Below are 10,760 nucleotides of genomic sequence, written 5' to 3'. Positions count from 1 at the left end.
TGTCAATATCTCAGTGATGTAAAAAAGAGGAACGAATGGTGGGAATATAGAAAACATGATAGTAGACAACCTTTATCTGTCAAAAGTATAAAATATTTATATTTTACGAAAAATTCATTATTGAGCCATATTTAAACACATACCAAATAATGTTCAGTTACTACGTTGGAATGTGCGGAGATGGGGCGAATGACTGCGGAACTTTGAAAACAGCGCACACGGGAATCTCACTGTCTGAAGCAGAAGCATCTGTAGCCTCTCCCTTCACATCAAAGAAGCCAACCATTGAGTGTGTTCCGACTGTCACCAGGTGAGAAGGCTACATCATCTGCACAACGACCCACCATTCTTGAGGCTAATCAAACAATAACCTGGATCTTTGTATGCCTGTATTGCAGAAAAGGCCGTGCTGTCACTGGTGACGTCCTTTGGAATCTTCAAATATATGGCTTGTTACAGTCTCACCCAGTTTGTGACAGTCTTGCTTCTGTACTGGGTAAGTTGCAACAGTGTCTTAAAAGAGAAAATAATAAACCTAAGCATCTGCAGCCTGCTTCCCTTTATTTAGATCGTTAATAACATAACATGATTTCAGATTGGTGCCAACATGACAGACCCCGAGTTCCTGTTCATAGACTGCTTGACTGTGTTGATTTTTCTATCAGAAGGGATAAATATTTCAAATCATCATCAATGACGGATCTTTTTAATAGAATAAATTCTCATTTAATTATTGTTTTTTTAAAAGAAATTGAACTTATTGATAAATTTTGAATTGTGTAAAGAGCTATATTTTATATTGGTAATGAATATGTAACTTAGTTTGTTAGTGGCTTTATCCTCAAAGGGGGTTGAAGTAGCGTAAAATTATTGTCCCCCTGAGAGGATATGTAAGACCACATCATTCAAAGTACATTTATTCTTACATTGGTTATAAAACGTAGTATATTTGTATATTTTAAGTATTGGCTTAATTGCATCCCATCACCAGCAGCTGAAGGGTTGGTGTAAATCCTGCTGGGGAGCCGTGCAGGTAGGGTTTTGGTTTGGTTTGTTTTGTTGTTGTTTGTTGTTTAACGCCGCACTCAGCAAAATTCCAGCTATATGACGGCGGTCTGTAAAAAAAATCTAGTCTCGACCAGACAATCCAGTGATTGATATCATGAGCATCGATCCACGTAATTGGGATCGATGACATGTATCATCCAAGTCAGCGAGCCTGACCACCCGATCCCGTTAGTCGCCTTTTACGACAAGCATAGTCGCCTTTTACAGAAAGCATGGGTTGCTGAAGACCAATTCTACCCCGGAATCTTCACGGGTCGGTAGCAAAAGTAAGTCCCCACGGTCCCTAGTAAGGCGGCCTAACTCTGGTTGCTGGTGATCTATAGCCCATTTTTATATTGTATTGTTGAATGAAAATGTATTTTTTAACTGTTCTCAACTAATTTTAACATCGAAACTGTGATACTCTCGTTATCTTACTGTCCATCGTTGACAGCTTTTAATGAAATCAAAATATAATTATTGTAACTGTTCCGTCACAATATGGCTGAAATATTGCCGATGTGACGTTAAATTCCACTCACTCACTCACTGTTCATAGATCTCTTCACCCTCACCACTCAGCGTCACATGTGAGTATTGCAGTATTTACAGGATGATTGACACCAGACAATTCAGCGATGAAATGAACCCTCACGAAAAGGTCGGCATAGCTGGAACATTGCTGAGAAGACATTGTATGTGATGAAAGACCGCAAAAGCAATTTCAAGCTAGCAATCATCAATTTTGCTTTTTCAACATTCTGTACTGTCATACTTATTCATTTCAGTTGGGCGAACAGAGGCTTACGCTGAGTTGGTGAAGGAGCCTCCCCCCCCCCCCCCATCACCCTCCTTGCCCAAGACCCCATCCTATCTATCATCCTGCAGACAGCCATACATACTGCCGCCCAGGTTTATAGTCTGGTCATTCTGTAATTTAACCTCAAGAAAATTGCAACAGAATATTTTACGACTGTTTCCTTTAAATTGAATGTATTTGAGTTTGTATTAAAAAGTCTACCAAAATCAACCTTCGGGAAAATGGTTAATTCCCGCATCAAAAAAGATAAAAACCAACGAGGAGAATATGGCATCTACGGGCCACCGTACATCAAGAAGAGCTCGCAAAGGGAGATAATTCGTAGTGATCCTGCTAGTGCCTTGGAAAATATTCAGAAAAAGAACAACGATAACGGAGCAGTATTATTTCTTGGTAAGTTGACAATTACAATTTCAACTCATCCAACATTGTTACAATTATTAGAAACATATTTATGTGAAAAATTATATGGAAAAGTGGACCCTCCTTGATAAAATAAAAAATGTATGGAAGCCCATGAGTGACATGATGTATTATCATTTGCGTAATGCGAATTTGCAATTCATTAAATTCATTACGTTTGACAACCAATCTTGACATTATTGATATCGGAACAAGTTACCTATTTCTAAAACACCCGATATTGACATTTCTCGTCTTGAGTGCATTTGTTTTACTGTTAAAGTCACAAATTAACTCTTTTAACCGGCTTGTAACTTTTTTTGGTCTGGGAAATTGGTGAAAAACGGAACCAGGAAAATTCAGCAAATGCAGATGTAATTACTTGAAATATATAGGAATTTAAATAACTTTACTCTCTTTTGGCACGATGCTGTAAGACATTTTTCTTCTTTCAGAATTACGGCTACCATTCTGGAACGGCATGATCTCAGACAACAGCGCCAGTGGATTCTGTCTCCATTTCTTGACTTGAAACTAAATTTGTAGCAGGAGTAGACCAAATACTGTCCCCAAAGATTGTTTGGAATACAGCGAGGCACTTAAATTGTGTGTTTATTCGCCGAAGGCCCGGGTTCGATTCCCCACATGGGTGCAATGCGTGAAGCCCATTTCAGGTGTCCCTCGGGGCAATCTCATTAAAATCAAGTCTTTGTACTCGCTAGTGAGAACTAAGATCTGATTTTAATGAGATTGCTCTCGTGGGCACGGGTTGCCCAAACCTATGATTGTGGGTTCGAATCCCGGTTCGCCCCAGTTATGTTTCTAGGTTTGTCAGCACCATACCCGTGCTCGTAGGTTTCACCGAAGTGGTAAACGTCTGATACCTGCATCACTTCGGGCTTTCCTCCCACATTAAGCTGATACACCGTGATATAACTGGAATAATGTCAAAAGCGGCGTTAAACCCAACACACTCACTCAGGTGTCCCCCGCCTTGATATAACTGGAATATTGCTTAAAGCGGCGTTATACCATACTCACTCACTCACTTGAGCGTTTGCCATATTGTTATGCTATGCAATAGTCTATGATTATCTTGTACTTATACTCAAATTGAATAGATTCGCTCACTAAAATAAATGAATCTATAGTCAGTATAGCCTGTGTTCACTCAGCGTATCAGCGACAGTAATAAATAACCGGCTGACATGAGTCTCGCCGGGGCCCCTTTCACCAGAATAGACTATAGTCGGCCAACTACCCATGCGTTACCAAGTTCCAGTTCTTTATGATATTAACATATTTATTTCCATAAAGTTGAGGGATTGGCAAACAAGCAAATTTTGCTTATCTGAATGCTTCTCCCAAACATGATACACATACAAATTACAATGTATTAAAGTGATATGAGAAATAGCATACATGATATAATTGACATTAAAGATGATCATTATTCTGTAAGTGTTTTATAACTGGATTTTCTTTCGAAACTACAGCTACGTTATATTATTTACATCTAGCACAACAACATTACAGTATCATATATACTTGCCGTAAAAGGCGACTGTGATTGTCGTTAAAGGCGACAACTAACGGGATCAGGTGGTCAGACTCGCTGACTTGGTTGATGCATGTCATCGGTCCCAATTGCGTGGATCGCTGCTCATGATATCAATCACTGGATTGTCTGGTCCAGACTCGATTATTTACAGACATCCGTCATATAGCTGGAACATTGCGGAGTGCGGCATTATACAACAACAAAACATTTAACTTCTGAAATATGCAACCAATATACTTACTTAAACGAATGAGTGTTCAACTATCAGTAGTTGTGAATAAGCATCGGAGTTTATAAAAGTTGGGATTTATACGACAATAGTTTGCTAATAATGTTCTTTCAAATTTAAAACAAGTATACTGGAACATATGATATTCATTTCCCCTTGTACGCGAGTCACAATTCGGGCAGAGTCTCAATCAAAGGAACATTCTGCAACGACCCGTTTCTACGGACAAAATAGTATTACTTGTACGAAATTGTAAAACTTGTATTGAACGACACTTGACTTATCAAAATCATCTATTGACTTTGAATTATATAAACGTCAAAACTTGCATCCAAATAACATAAAATAGCAAATATTTCAGTTGGAGGCTTGCTCATTGTTACCTCAGACTGTCACTGGCTACAATTATTAAAGGCTATGTAATGACTGCGCCCCCCCCCCCCCCCCCCCCCCCCCCCACACACACACACAATTAGGTGATTTCTTAGTACATTGAGTTCTTAAAATGATATATGAACTGTGATTATATTACATTTGAATATAATATGTATGACTTCATTCCAATATTAGAAAATCTATGGCAACATTTAACTTGCCACTCGGCCACTCTTCATATATGTCCTCTATTTGACCTTGAACTATTATAATGAATGAAATTATCCCTGTGATATTTTTTATGAAGTAAATAAAAGTTGTATACCCAGATTGTTCTTTAATTTAGTTAAATTAGAAAGAAAACTATAATAAATTTGAATCTCTTCCTTCCTACAAATATCCAAGAATACGAAATTACGAATTATAGGCCTATATCTTGTGACCTTGAGAAAGGTCATCCCATGAGTTGATTTTGGTAGACTTTTTTTCCCTGAAAGCTGACATGCTACCAAATAACATAAAGTATGAATTAATTCTGTTGTAATTTTCTTGAGGTTGGCCATATATTTTGACCAAAATGACCAGACTATTACTGCTTCCTGGGCGTACAGCGACAGCCGTGGTAGGTGCAGATACTCAGCATGAGGGCCGCTACGATTCATCCATAACATAGATTTCTGGAAAGACAACACTCTTATATTTTTTTGACACTGGTCTTTGTATATATATTGATAATCAATCAATTTTATCAGCAGAGAAAACAGCTCGCCTAAACGCACCCTTACTAGTCAGAAGAAAACCTGCGTGCAGACAATTACGTCCACATAACCCCAGTCATAAATTTACGCAATCCCCGTCAGCCTATTACTAATCAACAAACGCGAAGATTCACGCAGCCTTCCTTTATTACACACGGTACATTGCCAAAGCCTGCAGAAAACAGAATTAAAGGTCGTTTCACGGGCATTCAAAAAGTGCTCGTACAACTACAGAGGTGGGAAATCTGTCTACCTTTGTCTGATCAACAAGGAACAAATAAATGGAAAAGTTTTGACCAGTTCCCAGATCTAAGGGTTTTTTCTGCAGCCAGAGCTACTCTACCACAAGTTGCAGATTACCTATGGCTCTTATTTGGCCGCTACCAGTGATGCATACCTAACCTTTGAACACTTTAATCGCATTCCATTTGTTCATTTGTTACCAGGCTCTTTCTTCCATCCTCGGTGCATCCCCGTTCGAAAACTTTGGGTGATTTCTCTTAAACTGTTCAATGGATTCATCTCAAACTTAGTACATATAATCTGTGTCATGTGGAGGGGTGCAGTCAAAAGATAAAAAATTGTTTTTATTAATTTCCCATTTTTTTATGAATTTTTCAAACCCTAACCCTATCCTCGAAATTTAATTTGAAACTACACTAGGCGGGTCGGGGGTATTAGTGGGCCATGCTCACTTCCTTTTTCTGGTTATTATAATGTTTTGTTCTGTCTAGTGATGTATTTTTATGGTTCAATGCTAGTTTTAAATTATAATCTGTGATAAGTCTAGTTATTTTACTGTCCCTTGTTGACAGGTTTTTATTTTTATAGTTTACATGTATTTGTTATGTATAAAACTTTGAAAGTCACGATATGGCCGGAATATTGCCTCACTCACTCACTCATACTATGTTTACGACAAGAGTGTCTATACATCTCGCTCTCGCTCGTGTCAAGGGGAATACCGCAATTTAAGAACGAGTGTCGTAAACATAGTTGGTTGGTCTGTTGTTTTCCGCCGCACTCAGCAATATTCCAGCTATATGACGGCGGTCTGTAAAATAATCGTGTCTGGACCAGACAATCCAGTGATTGGCATCATGAGCATCGATCCACACAATTGGGATCGTTGACATGCATCAACCAAGTCAGCGTGCCTGACTACCCGATCCCGTTAGTCGCCTATTACGACATGCATAGTCACCTTTTACGGCAAGCATGGGTTGCTGAAGACCTATTCTACCCCGGAATCTTGACGGGTCTGTTGACTTTGGAGTTACAGGAATCTGTCCTTAAAATAATTGTACTGTTTGACAAAATGAAAACTATGACATTTGTGTGCTCAAAACTTCATTTAATAGTCCATACATTTTACAGTTATTTTTTTCAATCAGGTTTTTTCTTTTACAGTTATTCATTTCAAATGTTTTTTCAGACTCGAGAGCTAGGATCGCAACTGCAATTTTGGGAGAGAGACAGAACTTGAAGTTGAGTTCGAATGACACTGCCCTTAGTGTAAATGGTGACAGTCATCTTCCTTTCTTAGCATATGAAGTTATAAACAATTACATACAGCCATTTCAGAAGAAACTTGGTTCAAGTTCAAAGAATCTGTTCACCAGTAGGTTTTTGAAATTTGTTCGTTATTCAAAACCTGGTAACATTTGTTTCCTGAAGTCTGAGTGCCGTGCTGAAATGAAGAAGCATTGTGACTTACAATCGATATTGCAATTGATGACGATGGTTCCGTTGTGGAGGGTGAGTGTGCTGCAGGTTAGGGTCCATCAGGACATTGCATACACATTTGTGCAATTTTATATGCTATGCATAAATTTTCAACGAGTGGTGATGTATTAACAGAAGAATCATGTACGCAAAGTTTGCAAACATTCCATCATAGTAAACCCTATAGAGGCAGTCCCATTAAGGCGTCTGACCTTGATTTATCCAACAGTGAACTGAACGTCATATTTGGCCCACGACCCGTTCAGTATCGCAAAGTGCCAAATTACCCTGACTTTTTCCGCACAGAGGAATAAGCCACCTACCCCCATAAATATTAGTAAGCAACATTCGCCAACATTAAGGCCAAATGGGCCCACAAACAAAGAATTTTGGATCCCATACAAAAGGCTCTGTCTTGATTTAGGTCCACTGACCTAAGGAAGACTCCTTAAATTAGTTTGTTTGTTGTTTAACGAAGCACTCAGCAATATTCCAGCTTTATGGCGGAGTTCTGTAAATAATTGATTGGCATCATGAACATCGATCAACGCAAACTGGGATACGATGACATGTTTTAACCAAGTCAGCGAGCCTGACCACCCGATCCCGTTAGTCGCCCCTTTCTACAAGCAGAGTTGCCCTTTACGGCAACCATGGGCTGCTGAAGACCTATTCTAAACCGGATCTTCACGGGTTTTCTAAGCGATCCATTGGACAGTTAAAATGGACTTAGACTGTCCACTTGCGCGTCACCCATGAGTGAAGAGAGGGACAGACGCACTAGTTCAGAGCAATGGTGGGGCACAGCTGCCTCGAACAGGGGCACCCTGTGGGAAGCTGTACAGCATGAAAAGCCTGATGCGGAGTGGTAGTGCTGATGGGGAGCATTTTCAAAGCAGACCCGTGAAGATTCCGGGGTAGAATAGGTCTTCAGCAACCCATGCTTGCCGTAGAAGGCGACTATGCTTGTCGTAAAAGGCGACTAACGGGATCGGGTGGTCAGGCTCGCTGACTTGGTTGATGCATGTCATCGATCCCAATTGCGTGGATCGATGCTCATGATATTAATCACTGGATTGTCTGGTCCTGACTCGATTATTTACAGACCGCCGTCATGTAGCTGGAATATTGCTGAGTGCGGCGATAAACATCTGAATGCTTCTCCCAAACATGATACACATACAAATTACAATGTATTAAAGTGATATGAGAAATAGCATACATGATATAATTGACATTAAAGATGATCATTATTCTGTAAGTGTTTTATAACTGGATTTTCTTTCGAAACTACAGCTACGTTATATTATTTACATCTAGCACAACAACATTACAGTATCATATATACTTGCCGTAAAAGGCGACTGTGATTGTCGTTAAAGGCGACAACTAACGGGATCAGGTGGTCAGACTCGCTGACTTGGTTGATGCATGTCATCGGTCCCAATTGCGTGGATCGCTGCTCATGATATCAATCACTGGATTGTCTGGTCCAGACTCGATTATTTACAGACATCCGTCATATAGCTGGAACATTGCGGAGTGCGGCATTATACAACAACAAAACATTTAACTTCTGAAATATGCAACCAATATACTTACTTAAACGAATGAGTGTTCAACTATCAGTAGTTGTGAATAAGCATCGGAGTTTATAAAAGTTGGGATTTATACGACAATAGTTTGCTAATAATGTTCTTTCAAATTTAAAACAAGTATACTGGAACATATGATATTCATTTCCCCTTGTACGCGAGTCACAATTCGGGCAGAGTCTCAATCAAAGGAACATTCTGCAACGACCCGTTTCTACGGACAAAATAGTATTACTTGTACGAAATTGTAAAACTTGTATTGAACGACACTTGACTTATCAAAATCATCTATTGACTTTGAATTATATAAACGTCAAAACTTGCATCCAAATAACATAAAATAGCAAATATTTCAGTTGGAGGCTTGCTCATTGTTACCTCAGACTGTCACTGGCTACAATTATTAAAGGCTATGTAATGACTGCGCCCCCCCCCCCCCCCCCCACACACACACACAATTAGGTGATTTCTTAGTACATTGAGTTCTTAAAATGATATATGAACTGTGATTATATTACATTTGAATATAATATGTATGACTTCATTCCAATATTAGAAAATCTATGGCAACATTTAACTTGCCACTCGGCCACTCTTCATATATGTCCTCTATTTGACCTTGAACTATTATAATGAATGAAATTATCCCTGTGATATTTTTTATGAAGTAAATAAAAGTTGTATACCCAGATTGTTCTTTAATTTAGTTAAATTAGAAAGAAAACTATAATAAATTTGAATCTCTTCCTTCCTACAAATATCCAAGAATACGAAATTACGAATTATAGGCCTATATCTTGTGACCTTGAGAAAGGTCATCCCATGAGTTGATTTTGGTAGACTTTTTTTCCCTGAAAGCTGACATGCTACCAAATAACATAAAGTATGAATTAATTCTGTTGCAATTTTCTTGAGGTTGGCCATATATTTTGACCAAAATGACCAGACTATTACTGCTTCCTGGGCGTACAGCGACAGCCGTGGTAGGTGCAGATACTCAGCATGAGGGCCGCTACGATTCATCCATAACATAGATTTCTGGAAAGACAACACTCTTATATTTTTTTGACACTGGTCTTTGTATATATATTGATAATCAATCAATTTTATCAGAAGAGAAAACAGCTCGCCTAAACGCACCCTTACTAGTCAGAAGAAAACCTGCGTGCAGACAATTACGTCCACATAACCCCAGTCATAAATTTACGCAATCCCCGTCAGCCTATTACTAATCAACAAACGCGAAGATTCACGCAGCCTTCCTTTATTACACACGGTACATTGCCAAAGCCTGCAGAAAACAGAATTAAAGGTCGTTTCACGGGCATTCAAAAAGTGCTCGTACAACTACAGAGGTGGGAAATCTGTCTACCTTTGTCTGATCAACAAGGAACAAATAAATGGAAAAGTTTTGACCAGTTCCCAGATCTAAGGGTTTTTTCTGCAGCCAGAGCTACTCTACCACAAGTTGCAGATTACCTATGGCTCTTATTTGGCCGCTACCAGTGATGCATACCTAACCTTTGAACACTTTAATCGCATTCCATTTGTTCATTTGTTACCAGGCTCTTTCTTCCATCCTCGGTGCATCCCCGTTCGAAAACTTTGGGTGATTTCTCTTAAACTGTTCAATGGATTCATCTCAAACTTAGTACATATAATCTGTGTCATGTGGAGGGGTGCAGTCAAAAGATAAAAAATTGTTTTTATTAATTTCCCATTTTTTTATGAATTTTTCAAACCCTAACCCTATCCTCGAAATTTAATTTGAAACTACACTAGGCGGGTCGGGGGTATTAGTGGGCCATGCTCACTTCCTTTTTCTGGTTATTATAATGTTTTGTTCTGTCTAGTGATGTATTTTTATGGTTCAATGCTAGTTTTAAATTATAATCTGTGATAAGTCTAGTTATTTTACTGTCCCTTGTTGACAGGTTTTTATTTTTATAGTTTACATGTATTTGTTATGTATAAAACTTTGAAAGTCACGATATGGCCGGAATATTGCCTCACTCACTCACTCATACTATGTTTACGACAAGAGTGTCTATACATCTCGCTCTCGCTCGTGTCAAGGGGAATACCGCAATTTAAGAACGAGTGTCGTAAACATAGTTGGTTGGTCTGTTGTTTTCCGCCGCACTCAGCAATATTCCAGCTATATGACGGCGGTCTGTAAAATAATCGTGTCTGGACCAGACAATCCAGTGATTGGCATCATGAGCATCGATCCACACAATTGGGATCG

This window comes from Haliotis cracherodii, unplaced genomic scaffold, assembly GCF_022045235.1.
Source record: "Haliotis cracherodii isolate W230 unplaced genomic scaffold, xgHalCrac1.p SCAF_6, whole genome shotgun sequence".
NCBI classification, from domain to species: Eukaryota; Metazoa; Mollusca; class Gastropoda; order Lepetellida; family Haliotidae; genus Haliotis; species Haliotis cracherodii.
This window is presented reverse-complemented; position numbering follows the sequence as displayed.